The sequence below is a fragment of the Crocodylus siamensis genome, chromosome 1 (assembly GCF_052110815.1).
Source record: "Crocodylus siamensis isolate JL-2025a chromosome 1, ASM5211081v1, whole genome shotgun sequence".
Lineage (NCBI taxonomy): Eukaryota > Metazoa > Chordata > Crocodylia > Crocodylidae > Crocodylus > Crocodylus siamensis.
The window spans coordinates 364,378,807-364,404,392 of record NC_143395.1 but is presented as its reverse complement, the minus strand read 5'-3'; the positions used below and the strand labels follow the sequence as shown (position 1 = coordinate 364,404,392).

The following is a 25,586-nucleotide window of genomic DNA, read 5'->3' as shown; positions in this document are numbered from 1 at the left end:
TCAGTAGGGCTCTACTCTGACCAGACAAGTATGTGACAACATATGAGCACCCAGATATATGCATATGACCAGTTAAGTCCTGAAATTGTAGTCAGATAAAAATGCATGACTAGTAGGTGCTAGATGCTGGAGAAGGAGGTGAAGGAGGAACCTCCCATGTTTTAGCTCAGCACCTTAGTGGCTAGGGCAGTTGGCCTGGGAGTGGAAGATCTAGGGTGTGTATAGACAAAATGAGGGCCCTATATTAAAGCAGTGGATTTTTAAAAACACCACTTCAATTTAAGGCCAATTAAACCCCTGTGTCATGCACACACCGTGCTGACTTACCTATCTCTGTGGTGGTGGGGAAGGGAGGGTGAGCTGCTGGTGGGCGGAGCGGTCCTTGGGCTACAGGGGTGCTGGTGCAGGGCAGCTCTCCACAGGCAGCGCCCGCCCACAGGCATCTGACTCGGGCAGTCCCAGGGGGCACCATAGCTACAGAGGGAAGTACCAGGCCCCCTCACAGCTCAGACAGACAGACAGGCTTCAGGGGGAAAAAAAATCAGGCTCACCACTTTTCTTGGGTGGAGCCTGTTTTCCCAGGCTGCTGCCAGGCTGCCTGCAGGGCTTTCTGCAGAGTTGCATGGAGCCGGGTGCTTCACTCCATGGCTGCAGGACCAACAAGCTTAAACTCCTTGGAGTCATTTAAGGCGCGTTACGCTGTTGAATTTCCTAAGGTGGCTGGAATTAAGGCGCAATATGCGGCTGAAGTATGTAAACACTGACACCGTTACAGCAGTGCAAAAGCATATAGCCGGCTTTAAAGTGTTGTGCACGCACACCCCTCATTTCATCTACATGTGGCCCTACCAGTACCTCCACATGGGGCACTCAGCTGAAGTACACAGCCCAGAGTCCACCTAGTCCAATGGTGTATGACTTCTGAAAGTTTGCTTCCCACTGGCTTTCAGAGAAGCTGTGGACCAACAATCATTTTTTTTTGAAGGGGCTCCACAGGCTGGGTAGAATGGCTTAGCGGGCTGGATCGGACCCGGAAGCCATATTTTGCCCACTTCTGCGCTAATATGAATAGGATTGTGTCCACAGTGTACTGCTTAATTGCACTTACATTAGTATGCAATTATCTTGGTGCCTTCTAAAAGCATAGGCAATTTAATTGTTTTTATTAAAATACAGAGGGAAAGCTAATTTCAGCAGGGGTCATTTTGAAGAGGAGTTTCCTTTTTTCTGCTTTTGGAAAGCACCCTTTTGCAACAGACAGCAGAAATAAGTTCCTGATCGAAGAGCCAGAGAGCCCCAGGCCCCAGCACAAAGTATTTATTTTTCCCAACTACTCATTTCTACTTCCTCTGTTTTTCTACTAGGCGAACTGATAGGAACACATTGTCCAACCAAAAGACTTAATCTACAGCAGGAAGAAAAAAGTCTGCTTACTGCCTAAATGCCCTTGGAGCATTGTCAGCAGGTGGAGACACACAATAGGAATGAAGGTGCTCACTTATAGTAAATATAACCCTTTGGTACTGCCTATAAACTTTCAAGAACGGTTCTCTGTCTTCTCCCTCCTCATCTGTTCCCCTGCACCCCCGTTGCAACCTCCGAAAAATATGAGATTTAAAAAAAATACACTTTGGATTCTTTTCCTGTGTCTCCTGCTTGCTTTTTTTTTTTTTCCCTCCTGTGGCCATCTCAAAGTCTCAGGCCACAATTTCACTCCTTTTGCTGCAACCACAAAGTTTGAGATTTTGAAATAATCACTTGCTTCCAGGAACTGAGGTTTTGAGAAATCCTGTAAGAGAAACAATAAAGCTAAGAAGGCTGGCAACACTGTGAAAGCTGTTTGGGAAACACTCGTATCATGCAGTTAATGTCTTTCTGGAAATGATTTTGTCAGCTTGCATGGTCAGCATAAGCCTCTGTCTGAGATCTAATGAGATCCAACCCGATCATATTTTTACTATTACAGCCAGCATCACCATTCTGTTCTTCTACTTAATTTATAATCTACTATTTTATTCTAGCTGCATAAGGATGCCACAAGATTAGCTATTTTCTTTAAAATAAAAAATCAACCACAGCTGCTCTGTTTCACTTATTAATAGGCAGACTTTTCTAAAATGACCACCTTCTCCACAGCAATACCTAAGATTGGCTCATTGTTACATGAATATTTAATCAGATCACCCCTATTACAACCAATGGAGAATTGTGCCGAATATTCAATTTGTATTAATATGTAGCCTTTGTTTTATTTAGTTACTTTGCTTTCCTTTTACTTTCCCCTCCGAATTTAGAGTTGTTTACAGGACAACAATGATGTTTTTATACATTTTAAATAAGGCTGTGCTCTTATTGAAATCAATTGAACTTTTGCCCCTAGGTAGAAGCCACCAATAAATTAAGGTACCTAAGGCCTATTTTCAACAGTAATGTATGCATGTACGTGCCTAGATATTAGGTGCCCACTAAAAATTTTAGCCATTAACTTGAATAAGAGCAGTCTCTAACTGAATAAGGGTCATGCAATTTGGTTTCCTTTGGCTATAGAGAGAACTGTTATCAAAACCTCAGAGCTCAGAAAAGAACAAGGTACTATTTCTACAGCCAGGGTTATATGCAAACTAATAGTATGTGAATTCCAGTTTGTACTTGTTTGTGATGACATATTGGTGAAATTAAATTGTCAAAATAAGAGGGAAGAGGTGGAGAGGTAGTGGAGGCTAATGCAAAGGCAAATTATCCATGAAAATCTGCGGTATAATGATCATCTGTTCAACAATTTACTGCATTTAATTTTTCTACTACTAAAACATAAAACACTGATAATTGGCTGCTTTGTGGGATGTGGTCCTTGGAGACCCACTGAATATATTTTTAAAAAATCAGTTTGGAGTTAACGTACCTTGAAACTTCACTAGCTGCCTCTTGTTTCCCTTTCTACAGCTGCTCCTGTGCAACCACAGTGGGTTTGTCTGCATGGTGGAACCTGGCACTGAGGAGTCTGAGAATGCCCTGGCCACCCTCTGCTTGCCTGTACCCACTGACACACCCCAAATCCAGGAGTTTTCCAAGGAAACTGCCCTAAGCTTGTCCCCAGTGGCCATTCTCACCAGAGACTGAGGGCTTGTGAACAGAGTGTGCTTGAGCCTCTCAGAGCTGGGCCTTGCCACGCCAATGATGTAGACAAGCCCTGTGGCACTCAGCTAAAAGCATAAACTATGCCATCACTAAGGCTAGGGGAGACCCATTTACAAAGGACATCCTCAGCATTCTTTAATCTAGGCTTTCCATTCTCTGGCTATCTCCATGATATGTGGGAGCCTTGAATTCATGCCCCCTATCTTCCCAACGTCCTCCTCTGTGACAGGGGTCTTTGCAAGAAATCCTACAAGGTCAGCCTGATGGAGTTTCCTTGCCCTCTGGCTCCATCCTACAGGTTTCTCTGTGGGACAAGTGGGTGATCTGGCCCCTGGCTTTATGTTCATGCCATTTAAAAATGTAGATAAATTTGTAGTCTTTTTATTTGCATTAGGAGATAATGCAGGGTCCAGTTCTGCAGACCTTTCTCAGTGTTGTATGCCCCCATCATTTTTATACTATAAAAGGCAGCAACTATATATTTCCTAGAAAACCTACTGCTGAAATCTGTGCCCAAGATACACCTCCTCCTTGGTAGGAGCGATGTCTCTCTGCTGCAGATGACAGCAGATTCCTTACGGAAACCCACTCTCCCACCTAGAAGTGGGGTGTGTGCCTCCAAGGCCTCTCCAGGCAGCAACCAACTCTGCAGACAAAACCAGTGCCAAATAACAGCAGTCTGCTACCCCTTCCTGGGAGTGAAACCTCTGCTCTTCTGAGCATTATCCTTTCCTGGCATCTCTTGCAGTGTTATTCGCACCAGCGTGATCTGTGCTGCTGCTGGAACACAGGGACAGCAGAAGCCCTGGCAGTCATGGCACTGCTAGTGCTGTCCAGGGTCAGCTGCCAGCTCCTCTGATTCTCATTTTCTCTCCCTACTGGGAAGTAGCACCCATCAGAACTGCTGCAGGAGGAAGACGCAGCTTCCCCTTTCTGTGACCCAGGAGCCCAGAGGAATATGGGGAGAAGGAAGTAGTGAGGAGGGGAGAGGAATGGCTGACACCATTTTCACAAGAAGGTAGGAGGCAGCAGAGTGAGAACCCAGCACCTCAGAGCTGTGCCGTTCCCCCTACTTCCTCTCCTGTGAACAATAGGTCAGTCAGTTCTCTGCTTCCCCCCCTTCTCCTCTTGTCCCTGCAATATCAGGTCTGAGAAAAGGAGGCAATGGACCCTGGAGCTGTCCCCGTGACCTGTTACTGGGGAGAATAGGAGACTGCTGTCGCTGCCCCCAAGCCTAGGAGAAGGGGATGCAAAACCGCTGGAGATGCAGATGCTCTAAGGGGCTGATAATGGGGGTGGGGCAGGGGAAGAATTGATGGGAGGCTGAGCAAGGAGGGGCATAATAAATTGCACTTGATGCACTGTGCAATGGAAACCAGTGAAAGCTTGCTATGGCTGGGATGGCATGGTCTGATTGACTGACACCAAGGCATTGTGCAAGTTGAACAGACAGGAGGTGGACAGCAGAGAGCAGACATGAAAAAGAGATCTTTGTAACCATTCCAGTGAGGATCCAGGCTTTAAAAATATTGTTGCTGTCTAAATAGTAAAACCAGAAAGGATTTCCAGCCTTTTTGATGGGTGTTTTCACTCACACTATGAAGATTCTTCTCCCCATGATGAGATGGCATGATGCATAATAACATATACACCTCAGTTATGTAATGTTGCCTTTTCCATACTCTTTTTCCTGTAAAGGGAAATATATGACTCTTTGGCAAGTGAATTTCTAGATGACATCAGTGGGAATTTTTCCTGAGGATTGTATGTACATTTTATTTTCTATACTGCTGCCAGAAATTGTCATTTTATCTATATCATTGAGAAATAATTGGATATCATGTCATCAGTTCAGTCTGTCATTAGCATTTCATGTATGTTATTGTAAAGTACCAGTTACCTATAGTGAATGGCTGACTCAGAACATATTTTAGAAACAAGCATTGTAATGATTACCTGTCAGCATTCTAACCTTTGCTGAAAACGATATTCTGTCTGCGTGCTTAGGATGATCTCTTATAATCATCCACAAATTAATATCTCACAATGAATGTATAATCACCAGTTAGTATAATTTCATACTGCCATACAAAACTGCTATTTGCTTCACGTTTTGTACATTGCAAAATTTAAATAGTGCACAGCGGACAATGTGTACTTAAACTTCCTTGTTTTCAATGAAGCAGCATTTTTAGATCCATATAGGCACTTCAGCCATGTATTAGGGAATTAAGAAAGCAAAAGAGGAACTGAATATAACTTTTTAGTCCAAATGTCAAGGGATCTTAATAATATTTTCTCAGCAAATTCATCACCCGCTGTATTCTAAGGTTTATTTCCTTCTGCACCTTGACTTAAACACTGCTCCATCACTCAGCATATCTGTGTGTTGTTCACTACACAGTCTTGATTATACATCATTGAAGTTAACAGGCTCAAACAGGCTCAATCCTTAAGTGTATTCCCACATTCTGTTTATTTTAGGAAAGCAGAAATAAGGTAGAGGACTGGCAGAAGGCAGGGCAGAGACTAGTTCAGAGAGGCATGAGCTTTTGTAAGCAACAGCCTACTTCATCAGAAGCCATGAATATGCAGAAAGGTTGGGCCTTTACTAGAAAAGGACTCAAATACAAACTAAAGGAGCAGGAGGAAGGGGCACCACTGAGAAGGACAAAAAGTTGGCTGAAAATGTCAGTAGGGATAAAGAAGGCAGTCAACATGCTGAGGGACCAAACAGACAGTCAAATGCTAGTTTATGCAATGGGACAAGTGACCATGCTCTACAAATATACATAATCCAGTCTGTGTATGACTTTTTACTCCACAATTTTTCATTGAAGCTGGTTTTCAAAGTTATTTTGTTTAAGGGATCCTGCTGTTAGATCAGCTGTGGCATGACCAGGAAGGTTAAAGTGTCCTGCTACTGCATGCCAGGAACTGAGGATTGCATTTCCTGAGGAATACAAGTCCTATAGCACACTTTCACACATGTTCTGGGATGCAGCTCCAGGTGCTTTCATTAGCGAACCATGCTAATTAAAAGCACCCGTGTGTCAAATGTACTAGCGCCCTCGTGCATTCCTGCACTTAAAAAATGGTGGTGGGTGCTCATTGAACATGTTTCATTTCAAAATGCCACACCACCTTTTTTCAGCGTGGGGACACACAAGGTCACTGATACATGTGACATGGAAGGCTGCTGAAGTGCATCAATTTCTGTGCTCCAGTGGACTCAATTAATTGAGTCTGCTTGTCTGACACTAAGGAATGTGCAAGCATTTTCTTCAGAAAAACCCTAGCTTTATTCTACACTATTCTCTTTTCTGGAAGACTATTGTATTAAATGGAGATGGCTGGAGGAGGCAGTAAGAATCCAAACCTAGATCTAGATTAGGTTTCTAATCTATTGGATTTACTCAATTTTAATATGAATTTTTCCCCCCATTTAACATAGGGAAAAAAGCCCCTTGTCTTAGAATCAAGTACAAGGGTGGTGGGGGAGCAGGCAGCTACTGTGGCTCAGGCTCCAGCCCCTACCCAGGATTGGGGCCATAGTCACAGTTGTTGCCCATCCCCCTCCCTACCTCCCCACCTCTGCACTCTGCCATCTCACCCTGCAGCCTCTGCTCCCCATCTTCCCCTGACCCATACAGCCTCTGCTCCACTGCGTGCCCATCTCTCTCCCTCCTTTACCCTTGCTCCACACTGACAGGCTCTAGCCTGAGTGCAACCCCAGCCTGGCCCTGTAGCAATGATGCTACAGGGACAGAGCCTGCTGGCATGGAACAAAAGTGGGGGGAGGAGAAGCAGAGGTTAGGGGGCAGGGGGGAACAGAGGCTGGCAGAAGGGGGAACCCAAGGCTTTGGAGGGGCAGATAGGGCACAAAGGTGGCAGGAGAAAGATACAAGCAGGAAGCAAACTGCTTGATCTCCTCATATCACCTACCTCCTCACTGCCTCCCACCCTGCAGCAGTGGGAGGGATGAATTAAAGATGACCCTCCAATAATTAGATCCTATATATGGACAATAATAACAAATTTATAATTTTTACACGTATACAATCTAATAGTAGAAGGTCATCTTAAATTCATGTTAAGCTTATATTTGAGGAAATACAATATTGTATTTTAATTCTTTTTGACCCAACTGTCCTGCAGGTCAGAGTCTGATAAGTCAGAGGCGCATGCCATATGGCCCATGGGCTGCATGTGGCCTGTCAAGTAGTCCCAAAGGTATGTTGTAATTGCTTATTAAACAATTTTGTTAAATGAAAAGTGATTGAAAAGGCAAAAAATTGCATCCTATGTCCTCACTGCTTTCACAGATTTCATAGACATTAGGGCTGGAAGGGACCTCAGAAGATCATCGAGTCCACTCTCCTGCCCAAAGGGCAGGAAGTCAGCTGGGGTCATAGGATCCCAGCAACATAAGCATCCAATTTGCTCTTGAAGGTGTTCAATGTAGGTGCTTGAACCACCTCCGCTGGCAGACTGTTCCAGACCTTGGGGGCTCGGACAGTAAAGAAATTCTTCCTTATGTCCAGCCTGAAACGGTCTTGCAGGAGTTTGTGACCGTTTGACCTCGTCATCCCTTGGGGCGCTCTGGTGAACAAATGTTCCCCTAGATCCTGGTGGTCACCCCTGATAAATTCATAGGTGGCCATCAGATCACCCCTGAGCCTACACTTTTCCAGGCTAAAGAGCCCCATGGCTCTCAGCCTGTCATCATAAGGTCTGTTTTCCTGACCTCTGATCATGCGCTTCTTTGAACTCTCTCAAGCTTCTCCACATCCTTTTTGAATTGAGGAGCCCAAAACTGAATACAGTACTCCAGCTGCAGCCTCACTGAAGCCAAGTACAAGGGGAGAATGACGTCCTGGGATTTGCTTGAGAAGCATCTCTGGATGCAAGCCAGCATTTTGCTCACTTTACTAGCCGCAGCATCGCATTGGAGGCTCATGTTCATCTTGTGGTCAATGATGACCCCCAAGTGTCTTTCTTCCATAGTGCTGGTGGGTCTGACCATGAAGCCAATTTCCCAGTCAGCAGACTGTGGTAGACCCAAAGCCACAATTGGCCAGTTTTGCCAAGAGGTGATCATGGGATACCAGATTGAAGGGTTTTTTGAAGTCAAGATATATGACATCAATCTCTTCTCCCTTGTCCAGGTGATAGGTCACCTGGTCATAGAAGGAAATGAGATTTGTCAAGCAAGACCTACCTGCAACAAACCCATGCTGGGTATCCCTCAGGATGTTGGTGTCCACCAATCCATTAAGGATGGCCTCTTTAATAAACTTTTCTAAGATCTTACCTGGTATAGAAGTCAGGCTGATGGGTCTATAGTTAGCCGGATCCACTTTCCTCCCTTTCTTGAAGATAGGCACCACATTGGCCTTCTTCCAGTCTTCGGGCACTACACCAGAGCACCAGGAGTTTTCAAAGATCCATGCCAGAGGCTGGGCTATGACGCTTACCAGCTCCTTGAGTACCCTGGGGTGTAGATTGTCAGAGCCGGCTGACTTGAAGGTATCCAGCTTCTTAAGATGTTCCATCATGAGGTCAGCATTAATGGAGGGCAGGGGATCTCCCTCACCTGGACTGCCCTGTCCCATAGCAGGCATGGGCATCCCATGGGACTGATGAAAGACTGACGCAAAGTACCCATTTAATAGGTTGGCTTTTTCCTGGGTGTCAGTTGTCAGTTGCCTCATCTGGTTCAGCAGGGATCCAGTGTTGCCCTTGCTTTTCCTCCAGCTCCCCATATATCTGAAAAAGGACTTTTTATTGTCCTTGATACTTGAAGCTAGTTGGAGTTCAGCTGCAGCCTTGGCTTTCCTGGTTTGCTCCCTGCAGGATGGCACTAGTGCAGAATAATGCTCCTTGGAGGTGAATCCCATCCTCCATCCTTTGTAGGCCTTTCTTTTTAGTCTCAGGAGGTCTACTAGATCCCTGGAGACCAAGGGGAGCTGCTGTGCCCTCTTGCTGCCTTTCCCCTGAGATGGAATAGACTTAGCTTGTGCATTGAGGATCACTCCCTTGAGGAGCAACCACTCTTCTTGAACTCCCCTCCCCCTGAGGTCGTGGTCCCTTAGGGCCTCACTGACAAGCCTCCTGAGCTTGTCAAAGTCGGCCTTCTCGAAGTCAACGACTTCCATGTTGCTGACTGACTTGCCAGCTTTACAGCAGATGATGAAGGTGATCAGCTTGTGGTCGCTGTCACACAACTTCCCATCGATCACTAGGTCACCGATTAGGTCATCCCCAGTAGTCAGTATCAGGTCGAGCAGCACTTTACCTCTTGTCAGCCCACAGACTTCTTGAGTCAGGTAGAGGTCATCCACACAAGAGAGGAAGCTTTGCTTGGTGATTTCTTAATCAGTTCATGTGCCTGCATGTGCAATCCTGAGTCCAGCTTGCAAATACATTGAAGACCTACATCTGATCAGAGAGGGTCACCCTAGTTGTGGCCCTCCCAGGTACCCTTTCTTTGGAAAAGTGTACCTTGCAAATGGCATTCCATAAAGTTTGAATTGTGCATTCCTGATGTAATTTATTCCAGTTTGGAAGAGAAATTTCTGATGGAGTTGGCAGTCTTCAGTGTGATCCTGCTTATTCATAAAACTGTACAGTCTTTGAAAATGGAAGGAATAGAACAGCCGGGAGAGCCTTTCCCAGCTCACAACTCCAAGCCCTTCACAGCCAGTGCCCTGCAAAAATCTTCTTTCTTGGCCTTCTTATTCATGGCTGTACTGAACTTCCTTTCTCTTTTTGCTTCTGAACACTGTCTCAAGGAAAACTGACTCTCTTGCATACATGCACATGCACTCTCCTTGCCCAAAACAGTAGTCACTCCATGCCTTTCCAGCCAGACTGTCTGAATTCCTGAGAGGCTTTTCATATCCCTCCTTTGGGTGAAGAGTTGTTCCTGTATTTGTTGTTAGGAGACCACTTTTAGCTCAGCTGTTTCCTTCCATAAAAGGACTTGCATCTTAAATGAAGGGCAGCAGTTCCACGCCCCCGCTTTAATGAGGTTTAACCTTACCTATCTTCTGAGGTTCTTATACTGCCATCATCACCCAACTATTTGCGAGCCTTTCAGCCTTTAATAATGTGGCCAGCATTAAGGTTAGGATTTGCTTTTTGAGTACAAGGCTGAACCATGCTTAAGACTTGGATTTGACTGCATAACAGATTTGGTGAACTGTCCTGGTGGGATTCCAGCCCAGTGATGTCTATGTTCCTACAAGAGTTCCACCAGCGTAGACTCAACTCCCATGGTCATTGTTCTTACAAAATTTCCATTTCATGATACTGATAAATACACCCCTTCTGAGTTTGGAGATGGCCAAGAACTAAAACTACATTCAAGTGGAAATTCAACTGCCCAATATTGATCTTTGGAACCATGACATGCTATTAAAGTACAGGCCCTTCTTGGGTCCAATGGGGAGCAGTACTGACACAGCCACCATGCTTCCATGTTTTCTCTGCTGCACAGGAAGAAAGCAAGCTGTACTGAAAACTAGATGTCACTTTCAAAAACCTTTGGCAAGATGCTCCTAAAGAAATAAAGTTGTCCCACTGTGATAGATGTTGTCATGGATCAAAAAAATGAGCTAGGAGGCAGAAAGCAGAGAGATGAATGGCAGCAACAGACTAGGACAGCAGCAGTAAGCTCAAAATGCTAAGGGAGTTGAGAAAGTCTTTGAAAGCAGAAAACACAGCAATAAAGGGTGACTTCAATTACCCAAAAAAGACTGGGTCCTTCATTCTAACATTAGGCCAGAATGCAAAGACCAAGTTTCTTGACATTATAAAAGACTGCTTCCTGGAGCAGTTACTCTTGGAACCTACAAGAGGAAAAACCATTGCTGACCTACTCCTAAGCAGTGCTCAGGATTTGGTGTAGAGAGCAAGTGTTTCTGAGCCACTCTGCAACAGTGGTCACAATACAGTTGAGTGTCTAGGGGTGACAAGAAGAAAATCTACCACAGTAACCTTTAAAAAGGGAGACTACACCAAAAGAAGGAAGCTAGTAAGACAGAAGTTAAGAGGGGCCTCTAGGAAAATGCAAGTGGTAGGAGAACTACTGAAGAACAATGTATTAGAAGCACAGCGCCAATGCATACTGCAAATAAGAAAAAATGGAAAGCAGACCAAAAGAAAACCAGCATGGTTTAATGGCAGAATTGCAGAAGCAATAAGCAGAAAAAAAGCTTCTTTCAAAATGTGGAAGCCAATCCTAATAAGGAAAATAAAAAGAGCACAAACTCTGGCAAATCAAATGTAAAACCATACTAAGACAAGAAAGAATTAAGAAACTTGCTAGAGACACAAAATGTAACAATAAAAATTCCTTCAAGTACAATAGAAGCCAAAGGCCTGCCAGGGAGTCAGCTGGGCCTTTGGATGATCAGAGTGTAAAAGGGGCACTAAAGGAAGACAAGGCCATTGATGAGAAACTAAATACATTGTCTGTATCTGTTTTCATTGTGGAAAATATTTGGGAGATTTCTTCACCAGATCCACTCTTCTCTAGGGACAAGTCAGTGGAACTGACCAAAACTGAGGTTTCAATAGATGAGGTCATAGACGAAATCGATAAACTAAACAGAAGCAGATCACCAGCACCTCACGGCATTTGCCCGATGCTCCTGAAGCTCAGTTTGGAAATTGCAAAACTCCTAACTGTAGTATGCAACCTAAAAACAGCCTTAGTAGAGGAGTGAAGGGTTACCAATTTGACTCCCATATTTAAAAAGGGCTTTAGATGGGACACAGGGAACTACAATAAGCTTAACTTCTGTTCCTGGAAAACTGGTAGAAACACTAATAAAAAAAGAATAGTTTAGCACATGGATGCACATGACTTGCTGGGATGGGGTTGTCAATGGGAAATCTTGTCTCACCAACGTACTAGAGTTCTTTGAGGATGTCAATAGGCAGGTGGATTATGATGATCCAGTTGACATAGTGTATTTGGACTTGCAAAAAGTTTTGACAAGGTGCCCCATCAGAAGGTTTTAACAGTTATGCAATCATGGAATTACAGGGAACATCCACTTGTGAATTAGAAATTGGTTTACAGATAGAAAGCAAAGAGTGAGTAAAAATGGTCAATTTTCAGGATGGAAAGAAGTAAACAGTGGGGTCCCCCAGGGATCTGTATTAGAACCATATGTATTAACATATTCTTAAGTGATCTGGAAAAGGGGGTAAGTAGCAACGTGGCCAAATTTGTGGATGACACAAAATTATTCAAAATGGTAAAGAGCAAGGTGGACTGTAAGAAATCACAAAAGAATCTTGCACTATTGAGCAAATGGGCAACTAAATGGCAAATGAAATTCAATGTAGATAAGTGTAAAGGGATGCATATGGGCCAAATAATCCAAATAATACCTACACTTTGATGGGCTCTACCTTAGCTGTTACAACACAGGAAAGAGAGTTGGGAGCCATTGTGAACAGTTCACTTAAAACATCATAGTTTCATAGTTGGTAGGGTCGGAAGGGACTTGAGCAGATCATCAAGTCCGAACCCCTGCCATGACCCCTGGCAAATGACCCCAGCAAGATGTTTGTCTAGCCTCCTTTTAAAGACCCCCAGGGTAGGAGGCAGCACCACTTCTCTTGGAAGTTGGTTCCAGATCCTAGCCGCCCTGACCGTGAAGCAGCACTTCCTGATATCTAGCCTGAATCTACTCTCCGTCAATTTATGGCCGTTATTCCTATGACCGTTACTCCCAGTAGTGCTTAGGGGAACAGGGATTCTCCGATTGTTTGCTGGTCTCCTTTGGCCAGTTTATAGATGGCCACCAGATCCCCTCTCAGCCTTCTCTTGTGGAGGCTGAACAGGTTCAGGTCCCTTAGCCTCTCCCCGTAGGGCCTGCCCTGCTGCCCCCTGATCATACTAGTGGCTCTCCTCTGGACCCTCTCGATATTGTCCACATCCCTCTTGAAGTGCGGCACCCAGAACTGGATGCAGTACTCCAACTGCAGTCTGACCAATGTCATATAGAGGGGGAGGATCACCTCCTTGGACCTGCTCGTGATGCATCTGTGGATGCATGACAAGGTGTAGTTAGCCTTCCTGACTGCATGCCCACATTGGTGGCCCATGTTCATCTTGGAGTCTATAATGACTCCAAGATCTTTTTCTGCTTCTGTGCTGACAAGAAGGGAATTCCCCAGCCTGTAGGTATGCTGCTGGTTCTTTCTCCCTAGGTGCAGTACCCTGCACTTGACATTATTGAATCCCATCTTATTCTTATCCACCCCTGCAACCTGTCCAGATCCAATTGTAACCTGCCCCTCCCTTCCAGCATGCCCACTTCTCCCTACATCTTAGTGTCATCTGCAAATTTGAACAAGGTGCTTTTCACCCCCTTGTCCAAGTTGCTGATGAAGATGTTGAACAGTGCAGGCCCAAGGACAAAACCCTGGGGGACCCCACTGCCCATATCCCTTCAGGTCAAAAATGACACGTCCACCACCACTCTCTGGGTGTGGCCCTTCAGCCAATTGGTGATCCATCTGACCATGTAGGCATCAACACCACAATCTCCTAATTTTTTAATGCGAATGGGGTGAGGGACAGTGTCAAAGGCCTTCCTAAAGTCCAGAAAGACTATGTCCACCGTGACACCTGCATCCAAGGATCTTGTGACCTGGTCATAGAAAGCCACCAGGTTGGTCTGACAGGACCTGCCTCTAATGAACCCATGTTGCTCAGTGTTCCCATCAGCTCAGTGTTCAGCAGCCATCAAAAAGGTAAACAAAATGTTAGGGATTATTAAGATGGAATTGTAAAGAAAACTGAAAGTATCATTATGCCCCTTTGTAAATCTGTGGTGCATTCACATCTTGAATAATGTCCCCAGTTCTGGTCCCCACATTGCAAAAAGGATATAGAAGAACAAGCAAAGGTACAGAGAGGTCAATAAGGATGATTATTGGTATGGAGGAACTTCCATATGAGGCGAGACTAAGAAGACTAGGTCTAGAAAAGAGACGCTTGAAGGGGGACATGATAAAAATATTAAATGGTAAAGAGATAGTAAAGAATAAATCCCTATTTACTATCTCTCACAATACAAGAACTAAAGAAAGTTCTTTTTCATACAGTGTATAATTCAAGAGCTCATTACCACACGATGTTGTGAAAGCTGATGGTTTAACCAGATTCAGAAAGGGCCTGGACAGATTCTTGGAAGAAAGGTGCATCAGCAGCTATTGAGCGGAGTTAGGGATGCAGCCTCTGAATCAGAATTTCCTGCAAGTGAGGGAGGAACAGTGGTGTACCCTGTTTACTCTCTCTTTCAGCATCCACACTCTTCCCATATGTGACAGGATACTGGGCAAGATGGACATATGATCTGACCCAGTAAATGGCATATGTTATGTTCTTAAGAATGAAATGCTCAATTTGCATCATGGCAAAATCTGAACAAGTGGGTTTCTCAAGGTTGTGTAAGAAATGCTGTCTGGAAAGGAGATGAGTGTTGGGGATAGCAAAATTTACAGATGACACAAAGTTATTAGTTTTAGTCAGAGTCAGAGAAGACAACAAGCTCAGTGCATGGGCAACATGAAGGCAATTGAAGTTCAATATTTCTGAATACAAAATATGTACACCAGAAGAAAAAAACTGAACTTCACTTTCATAGATTTCATAGACATTAGGGCTGGAAGGGACCTCGGAAGATCTTCAAGTCCAGCCCCCTGCCCCAAGGGCAGGAAGTCAGCTGGGGTCATAGGATCCCAGCAAGATAAGTATCCAATTTTTTGTCTTGAAGGTGTTCAAAGTAGATGCTTGAACGACCTCTGATGGCAGGCTATTCCAGACCTTGGGGGCTCAGACAGTAAAGAAACTCTTCCTTATGTCCAGCCTGAAATGGTCTTGCAGGAGTTTATAACCCTTGTTGTCCCTTGGGGTGCTCTGGTGAACAAACATTCCCCCAGATCCTGGTAAGCACCCCTTATAAACTTATAGGTGGCCATCAGATCTCCCTTGAGCCTGCACTTTTCCAGGCTGAAGAGTCCCATAGCTCTCAGCCTGTTGTCATAAGGTCTTTTTTCCTGACCTCTGATCATGTGCGTGGCTCTTCTCTGGACTCTCTCAAGCTTCTCCACATCCTTTTTGAATTGAGGAGCTCAAAAATGGATGCAGTGCTCCAGCTGCAGCCTCACTAAGTCTGAGTACCATGGGAGAATGACATCCTGGGATTTGCTTGAGAAGCATCTATGGATACAAGCCAGCATTTTGCTTGCTTTACTAGCCACAGCATCACATTGAAGGCTCATGTTCATCTTGTGGTCAATCATGACCCCCAAGTCCCTTTCATCCATAGTGCTAGCCAGCGTAGTACTGCTGAGCCTATAAGGATGCTGCAGGTTTTTCCTCCCACAGTGGAGAACCTTGCATTTTTCGGTGTTAAAAGCCATCAGGTTCTCATCTGGCCATTTCCTGAGGCTGTTGAGGTCAGCCTAGATCACCCTCCTGTCCTCAGGTGTGAATGCTTTACCCCAAAGTTTGGTATCATTGGTGAACTTGGCCAGTCCGCTTCTGACTCCGATGTCCACATCATTAATGAAGATGTTGAACAATATGGGTCCAAGGACAGAGCCTTGAGGGACCCCACTGGTCACAGGGCACGATGGGGATTGACTTCCGTCAACCACCACCCTCTGAGTCCAACCATGCAGCCAATTCCCCAGCCAGAGGATCGTGGTGGACCCGAGGCCGCAGTTGACCAGGTTTGCCAAGAGGTAATCATGGGATACCAGATTGAAGGCTTTTTTAAAGTCAAGATATAAGTCAAGATATATGACATCAATCTCCTCTCTCTTGTCCAGGTGATAGGTCACCTGGTCATAAAAGGAAATAAGATTGGTCAAGCAAGACCAGTGCCTCTCCCCTTGTCCCAGTAAGTTTTCCTTACACACACCCCCCATTTAAGTTGCTTTGGGGCGTCTCATCTTCCACCACTTCTTTTCCAATACACCTTGACAGGAAATTGGCAACGCTGTTAGTTGCCCCCAGTCGGTATTTCACGCTGAACTTATATGGCTGCAGTGATAAAGCCCATCGCATTATTCAGGGGCTACCATGCCTAAATTTATTCAACCATTGCAAAGGGGCAGGATCAGTCACTAAATCAAATTCTTGCCCTATTAAGTAATATCTACAGTAGTTTACAATCCATTTTATAGCTAGTCATTCCCTATCAATGGTGGAGTACCTGGTTTCCACATCATTTAATTTTTGGCTAGCGTAGGCAATTGTGTGCTCCATGCCTCCCTGTTCTTGGCACAGCACCATGCCTAGAGCCATGTCGGACGCATCCATCTGCAAGGTGAAAGGTTTAGAAAAATTGTGTGTTACAACAACCACTTCACTGCACAAATCTTCCTTAACCCCTTCAAAACCCCTTTTCATCTTGGGGGTCCATTGGATAGGGCCTTGTACTTCCCTCCGGATGGCATCCATCAGAGTTGTGGTTTTTTCTGTGAAACGGGGAATGAATCTCCTATAATAGTTCGCTAGCCCTAAGAAAGTCTTCATCTGTTGCTTCATCTGTGGGTGTGAATATCTCCTTATTATATCTGTTTTACTAGTTAAAGGGCATATTTTACCTTGCCCTACTCTGAACCCCAAATAATCTGTCTCTTGCACTCTGAAGATACATTTTCAGGGGTTCACTGTCATGCCCATCCAGTGTATTTCCTGTAACACTGCCCCTATGTGGCATGAGTGTTGCTCCCATGTTTGTGAATAAATTACTACATCGTTGATATACGTGGCTGCATACATCATGTGTGGGGCCAGGATGTGGTTCATCAATCTTTCATAGTTTCATAGTTTCTAGGGTCAGAAGGGACCTGAGTAGATCATCTAGTCCGACCCCCTCCCATGGCAGGAAAGAGTACTGGGGTCAAATGACCCCAGCAAGGTGTACATCTAGCCTCCTCTTAAAGACCCCCAGGGTAGGAGCCAGCACCACTTCTCTTGGAAGCTGGTTCCAGATCCTAGCCGCCCTGACCGTGAAGTAGCTCCTCCTGATATCTAGCCTAAATCTACCCTCTGCCAGCTTGTGACCGTTATTCCTGGTCACTCCTGGGAGTGCTTGGGGGAATAGGGACTCCCCCAGTGCCTGCTGGTCCCCTCTGACTAGTTTGTAACAAGCCACTAGATCCCCCCTCAGCCTTCTCTTGTGGAGGCTGAACAGGTTCAGGTCCCCTAGCCTCACATTGGAAGGCCTTCCCTGCTGCCCCCTGATCATGCGAGTGGCCTTCCTCTGGACCCTCTCCATGTTGTCCACATCCCTTTGGAAGGTTGCTGCAGCCCTGTGTAGTCCAAAAGGCATTCTCGTAAATTCGAACAATCCCCAGAGGGTGCCAAAGGCTGTTTTCGACCGATCTTTCTCTGCCACAGGGATCTGCCAGTATCCCTTTGCCATGTCGGTGGTCGAGATATATCAAGCCTGTCCTATCTGTTCTAGCAACTCTTCCACATGTGGCATGGGAAAGGCATCAAATCTGGTGACTTCATTGACTTTCCAAAAATCTATGCATATTCTGAGAGCACCGTCATTCTTCAGCACTATTACCATCGGTCTCTGCCAAGGACTGCGAGAGGGCACAATGATCCCTTGAGCTAGCATCTTCTGTAGTTCGCCTCGGACCTTCTGGCGCCAGTGATGGGGAATAGGCTTCCACCTCTCGCACACCACAATCCCCTTCGGTGTATGGATCTCATGTTGGATTCCTTTGGCTCAGCTGGGTTTTTCGTTGAACACCTCACCAAATTTGGCCACCAACCTCTTCAACTCATCCCACTGCCGGGTATTAAGTTCAGGGCCATGTGCTGGTTGCCCCTCCAGTTGTTGCCCTTCCGGAGGTTCCACGGTCTCAAGTCCCAATTCCTCCTGAGAATCTTCTGGACTCAACAGCCAACCCTCTGGTTCTCGCCACTCCTTCAACAGGTTGACATGATAGATTTGTCACTCCTTTCTATGCCCAGGGTGATGTACTTCGTAATCAACAGGCCCTGCCTGCTGCATGATTTCAAATGGGCCTTGCCATCACGTTAATAATTTATCGGCGGTGGTGGGGAGTAGCACTAGGACCTTATCCCAATATGGAAATTTCTAGTGCGGGTCCCTTTATCGTACTCTTGTTGTTGCTTCTGCTGGGCCTTGGCCAAATGCTCCTGAGCCAGTTGTCTGGCTTTCATGAGTTGCTTTATCATTTCTTGTTGGTAGTGTCGCACCCCAGCTCCAGGTTGTCCTGCACTTTCCCATTCCTCTCTTATCCCTTGTAACAGCCCTCACGGCTTATGACCATATGTCAACTAAAATGGGGACAGCCTCAGGGATGCCTGTGGGGTGTCTTGTAGCGCAAAAAGGAGGGGTATCAGGATCAAGTCCCACCTCCTCGGCTCCTCCTGGGTGCATCAGCTCAATAGTAATTTAATAGTGCCATTCAAGCATTCTACCAGCCTGTAAGTTTGTGGGTGATACACCGAGGTGTGGAGTTGCCGTATCCTCAACAGCTGACACATAGCCTGGGTGAGCCCAGACATAAAATTTGTCACCTGTTCAGTAATTATTTCTCTCAGAACTCCTACCTGGGACACCCATTTCAACAACTCTTCCACAATTTGCGGGACTGTCACCAACCTCAATGGTATTGCATCGAAGTAGTGCGTAGCATAATCAATGATCACCAAAATATACTGGTGCCCGGCACTATTCTTTGTTAGGGGTCCCACTATATCTAGCTCTATTCTGTTGAAGGGAGCATCGGCTGCAGTGGTGCCCATGGGGGCTGTCTCTCTCTTTGACATTCTGGACAGGCCTCGCAACACCACGTGATGTCCTCCCTCATCCCTGGCCAAAAAAACCACTGTCCTATCCGCGATGCCATCTTGTCTGCTCCAAGGTGGCCGCCCATCGGGCTAGCATGCGTCAACCTCCACACCCTCTTGCGAAACCTTCTAGGAACTACTAGCTGCCGGGTCCACTCTCCTCAGACCGGACACTTTTTTGTCAGTATAATAGACCCCTATATATCAAAAAATATGCTTCACTTATGTCCATTCCAGGTTGAATGACTTCTTCCTCTACCCATGCGACCTCTGTCTCCTGGATCTTCTGGAGCTCGCCATCTTCTTTTTGGGCCGTTCAAAAGCATCCACCCTCGGCTCCTGTCTTGAGGCTAACCCACTCGTCCAACAAGCTGTCCAACAACATGAGTGGATGCGTTGAAACTGGATTGCCTTTTGAATGCATCAGATGACACTCAAAGGCGATGCAGAAGCGTACATTGAGTCGTTCAAGAGGTCAGCGATGCAGGCAGGTCTGGAAAGGCTTCAGTGGGCCAGCCAGCTGGGGTCACTAGTAGTAGGCAAAGCGCAGGCTGCATATCGGGCTTTGCCATGGGAGGAAGCCTACAACTATGAAAGGGTCAAGGTAGCCATATTGCAGCGGTTAGAGCTCATCCCAAACCACTATTGTAAATTATTCCAGGCAAGGAAGAGCAAGGAAGACCGCAAGCCCAGAAATTTGATGCAGTTGTTGGATACATCTGTTGAATAAATGGGTCAATCGAGCGGCTTTGGCAGAACGGATTCTACTCAAGCAGTTCATAAAAGATTTGGACAAGGAGACCCAGCTATGGGTGCATCGACACCTTCCCCGGATATCCACTGATGCCCTAAGAACAGCGGAGGCCTTCGTTGCCTCCAAGGGGGAATTGCTCAAAGAAAGGTACCATAGAAGTGTGGAGCCTACCCCTAAGAAGGAGGATGACCCCCAGCAGGGGCCCGTGCACCAGGTGAGGTGGGGCATCATTTGCTATTGGTGTGGCAAGATGGGGCATGTTGCCCGAGAGTGTACCCTAGGGGCCACAGAGAGATGGAGGTTACAGAGTTGAAGGGATGACACGATGCTGATGAACCCATTGAGGAAATGGGCTGCAGTTTTGGATGCAGCAAGGAAGCAGAGGGCTGGGACCATCCCATAATAACTGTGTGGGTGGTGGGCCACCCACTTCAGGTCACCCTGGACACCAGTTGTTCTCTGAGAGTGTTATCAATCCCTGGGAATTCTGTTTCCCTTTTCATGCCTAAATGGCAGCTATCTAGCTGCCTAGGTGGCATTTTTGACACTTATGCTCAGGTTACAATTCTTTTTCTCTTCCAGTGTGGACAAGGAAGTGTGAGCATATAGACTGAGCATACACAATAGGCCATGTACTGGCAGGGCAGACATGCAGCCTCATACGTGCTCCCATTGTGGCTATATAGGGTACATACAGATGTTACATTTTAACCCATGGAACTGCAGTTCCATCAATTGAAATTACCTGTGTATAAGTATACAAAGCATTTCATCCACTTGAAAACTGTCTCATGCAGTGGAAATCTCCACTGTCAGATGAAGTTGAAGTAGTAACTGATTGTGGCACAAGCATTTGAATGAACATGTTCCCAACTGATTGCAATGGCTGTGGTGCCCTCTTGCATCCCAGTGTGCATTGCTCATAACCAGGGATCATGGTTTACTCTGTTAAAAAAAAAATCCCCAATTTTTGGATTATAAAAAGCAACCCGAAGTCCACATTTTTCCAGACTTAAAATGAAATACCACTATATATCTATCTAAGGAGACTAGGCCTAGTCAGTTTAGAAAAGAGAAGCTTGAAGTTGAAGGGGACATGATGGTGAAGAGATGATAATCCACATTTTCCGCAATTAAAATAAAACACCACTAGTTATAGATATATATTTATCTACAGATATATTTTTACAAACTTTTATATGTTTATATATAAAAAATCCCCAATTTTCAAATTAAAAAAGTAACTCAAAATCCACATCCAAATCCTACACTACACACACACACACACAGAGAGAATGGTGTTTCATTTTAATCATGGAAAAATGTGGATTTTGGGTTACTTTTTTAATCTGAAAATTGGGGATTTTTATATAGGAGATTTTTATTTGGAATATTTTTATCTCAATATTTATTATATTTTTGGGTTACTTTTAATCTGAAAATTGGGTATTATTTAATATATAGAGTGGGGATTTTTATTGGGGATATTTGGATATCTATCTTTATTATATTTTTGGATTTTGGGTTACTTTTTTAAAGCTGAAAATTGGGGATTTTGGTATCACAGAAAACCAGGATCCCTGCTCATAGCCCTCTCTTCCCCTTCTGAAAGACACACTGTAACCCTCACAGATCTCCAGTGCTCCCTCCAAGCCTGCAACGAACTCTACTCGCTGTCAGCCCAGCCCCTCTTTATGGCCCTGCCCCATAGCACAGGGCTCCAGAGAGACACAGGGCCAAGACAACTGAATTTTTCACAGGACCCCAGCTGCCAGACACTCTGCACCACACCCAGACCCACTGGCGATGTGTAGGAGGTGCATGTGCACCCCCTGAGCTTGGTGGTGCACTCCTCGCAAAAAGGTGCCATCAACACTTCCAGCAGTGCCAGTGGGTAGTTGCCGCTCACCACCTCCCCCGCTTCACCACCAACACCACCAGCAGCGTTTGCAGGAGCTCCCCGCTTGTTGCTGCCACACTCCCACCACTGACAGTGCCACCGCTGCCTGTGGGAGCTTGCCATGCCCTGCCTCCCCTCCCCCCCCCAGCCTCTGGGGGCACACAGCGTTCATGCCCAGACCCAGACCTGGGGTTACATACCCTGGGAAAGTCTGGATCTGGAGGAGCAATCTGACTGGGGAGCACTGGGCAGTTTCCAGCCCTGGGAGACTCTGAGGCTGCTGGATAGGGGCCAGTCTAGGAGCACTAGGAGTTTCTTGTCTTTGGAGGTTCTGGGACTGCAGGATCAGGGCCAGCCTGGAAGCACTCAGCAATTTCTATTCCAAGGGGAGGAGGGCCAGCCCAGCAGCTTCCCAGCAGTTCCAAGCTTTGGGGCTGAGGGAGTGGAGCCAGTCAGTAGCTCCCCACAGCTGCATGCCCCATGGCAGTCCAGGGTTGGGAGTGCCTAGCAATTCCTGGCCCCTGGAGATAGGCACCTGGGAACAATGTGCCTTAGAAATTCCCAAGGGGAGCTGCACTCTGGCCTCTCCCTGGCAGCCTCAGAGCATGGAGGGAAGGAGGGGACTTCTTAAACTGGGACTTCTGTGGCAGTCATGGCCTCCTATGGTAGGCACCCAGTCAGGGTTGCCTGCCTCACTGGGCTGCTTCTCTGTCAGCCCAGGGAGCCCACAGAGAAGCCTGCAAGGTGTTGACCATCACCAGCATAGGCAATCTGCGCTGTCCAGCTGGACATCCTGAACATGTGCACTGTTCGCAACTGATTGGCATTCCAACTAGTTTCACTTAATGGCTAGACTTCAACCATTTATAATGAATGCTTGCACAAGTCACAAAAACATAGCTGGCCAGGAACCCAAGTCTAATAGGAGTGAGGTGGAAGAGGATCATCCCAGTAGCTGAGTGGTTAGGGCACTCAACCATCAAGTCAAAAAAATATGTCTCTGGCTTCCAGTGCTCCTAACTACTACACTGCAGGTTAGATATTAAGCAGAGCCCCTCCAGTGCTCATTTTGAAGATGGCCCCCTTATAAAAAGGGAGAGAGATATGTGGGGCCAGGTGGAAGAGCACAAGCTATAGGTTGTGTGATTCAGTGAGATAGCTGCTGTCTTGAAAAGGGGCAGGTCCTAGATCCTAGGTTGGATCAATGAGGCAGAAGCTTCCCCATGGCTGCTTTCCATCCACTTTATCTGGTGACTGTTAAATGCCAGGAGCAATGGCTCAGCTTCTGAAGGAGTGCTGGAGACACATCTGCATGGTGCCTGAATTGTGGTGTAGTAGTTTGTGCTTGGAATTCAGAGAACTATAGGGTGAAACCTCTTCTGTGTGGGAGAGAGAAGTGGGACTAGAAAATGGATCTCTACCTTCCCTGGCTAACTGTTCAGCTTTTGAGCTAAAACATGGGAGGGCTACTCTCTTCTTCCTGATTTGGTGCATGTATGTGCCTGGTTGATGCATAGCCTCCTGAGCATGCTCAGACTATGTACACATGCTTATGCACCCACACTGCAGAGGCAGGAAACTGCCATTTAAGCACACAAGTGGAAACAGAATCCTTCCCTAAACAGCTTTGAATAAATCCATTAAGCTCTCCGCCTCAGTTCCTTACCTGGAATCTGGGAATGGTAACATATTACATATTCCCCAGGTGGTTCTGAGAATTAGTTTACATGTGAAAAAATGCTCTGAAGATGAAAGCAGCATTAAGTATGGTGAAACATGTCTTGAGTAACCACACAATGGACCGGCAGAAGTGACCAGAGATCACATCCTCATAATGGTTAAGCAGAATTATAGTCATTAAGGGTGAAGTTACACATTACACTTAGAGCATACTAAATCTGTGGAACTTTAAGCAGTGTTAAAGTTTGAACATGCTGTGAGCAGTTGCATGTTAAGGGTTAATACTATTTCTTGCCTGCACAGCTCTGACTTGCTACTAGAGGGCTGGCAAGCAGGGTTGTGGCTAGAAGCCAGGACACCTAGGCTCTATCCCTGCTGGGATGCTGGAGGACTTCAGATTGCTTGTTTTATCTTGGTGGAGCAGACTAAAGTTAGCCTAATATGAGCTAAGTAGCACCACCCAGAGTTAACTCTTGTCTGAAATGGCATAACTTTGAGATGCTCAGAGGGCTCCTTGCATGAGTTAAGGAACTTTAACATGAGGACACTCATGTTTTTAGTTCTCTTAGTACAGTTGGTCTGAGTGTAATGTGTAACTTCACCCTAAGTTTGGGGATGCTTAGAGGTGCTTTCCTAAAGCAGGAAACTGTTCAGTGTGGGAAGATCCCTTGTGCAGGGTTTGGTGTAATAACTCTTGCTTATTGGCATCCATCTTACTGGCATCCGTCGTCCTCTGGTAGGACCTAAGCACTGGGGACTTACCCTTCTTGTGAGGGGTTTTCCTAAAGTGCTCTGCATCTGCATGTATATGATGCTTCAGTTAATCAGATGAGTTGTATCTGATACTTTTTTGATGAAAGAGACTTGATTTGAGTTTCTTTCAGACATGACTTTTTCCAACGCTACAGCAGTAAAAGAAGCTACTCAAAAGGACAAGGGTAAAATCTTCACAGTGTAGAAGCCAGTGAGAGTGTTTCCTTTGGTTTCCATGTGGCAAGGATTTTACTTCAAAGTCCCACTGTACTGAACAGCCATTTTTATATACTGAGGGCTTGGTTTCCCATTCTGTTGAAATCCAGTTATGCTCATTTGCTAATATAAACATGATCTGAAGCAGCTGCTTGGTATAAAGGACCCGAGCTTTAATGTAACTGAGAACCCAGCCTTGAAAATGTAATGGTTTTATCTCAAACAAGATAAGGCATCAACAGAATACATAGCCTCATACAGAGAGGAAGAAAGGAAGAGATGCAGGCAGAAGGGGAAGTGGTAACAATATTTCAATGTGACCTGCTCTGAGTAATCAGGTGATGATGGAAGCATGCCCCAAAGTAGGGAGATTTCCTTATAAAGACATCTTATTTTACTGCTAGACGTGGTTTTGCTGTTCTGTCATTCTAGTCACTTCCTTCCTGGTGTATTGACAAGGCACACTTCAGATCAGAAAGGGAGGCTTTTCTAGGCACACTCCAACCTGCTTCTACTTATTTTTTTACAGCTTTCCAACAAGGTAACATTTTTTAATTTATTTTTTAAATTTCTTTTGCTTTAATTTGGATCTGGCCAGTTGTTCATTCTCTTTGGCAGTTTGGACCTCTGCTTTGAGCTGTGGGGAGGCTTACAGCACCTGTTATGTTTCCAGTGTCTCACGCTCATGTGTGCGCTAGCTGTTTAACTGCACAGGAAATCTGTGGTTGCTTGCAAGAGGCTCAGGAGCCATGATAATTCATCTTTCAGTAGGCTGGTGCATATTATGTCTACAAAACTTTGGAAATGTATTTAGTGCTTTATTCTGGTTTAGCACCATTCCCCTGGTTTTCACTGGTGCTGTTTGCTGTACGTGCTTATTTTGAGAGTCTGAGAATAAGTAATATTAACCTTTTTGATTGCATAATCAACCTGGTGGCCTTTTACGACCAGGTCAACAAATCCTTAGATGCAGAGGTAGCAGTGAGAATAGTCTTTCTGGACTTTAGGAAGGCCTTCGACACTGTCACTCACCCTGTTCTCATTAAAAAACTGGGGGGCTGTGCTGTTGACACCTATACAGTCAAATGGGTTGCTAACTGGATGGAGGGCCACACCCAGAGAGTGGTGGTGGATGGGTCATTTTCGACCTGGAGGGATGGCAGTGGTGTCCCCCAGGGCTCAGTCCTTGGGCCCACACTGTTCAACATCTTCATCAGTGACTTGAACAAGGGGGTAAAAAGCACCCTGTTCAAATTTGCTGATGACACTAA

General features: G+C 45.6%; 1 protein-coding gene across 2 annotated transcripts in view; it reads left to right on the top strand.

Annotated features, from left to right (window-relative positions):
- The window catches only part of LCP1 (lymphocyte cytosolic protein 1), an 83,597-nt gene that overhangs the window by 14,516 nt on the left and 43,495 nt on the right, over positions 1–25,586 (top strand). The window contains exon 1 of one of the 2 annotated variants that reach the window (XM_090025687.1): positions 24,737–24,856. The exons of the other annotated variant lie outside the window; for it this stretch is intronic. The gene's annotated coding sequence lies outside the window, so the exon portion shown is untranslated. Of the gene's footprint in view, positions 1–24,736; positions 24,857–25,586 lie in introns of those variants that run through there. 2 annotated transcript variants of the gene reach the window in all.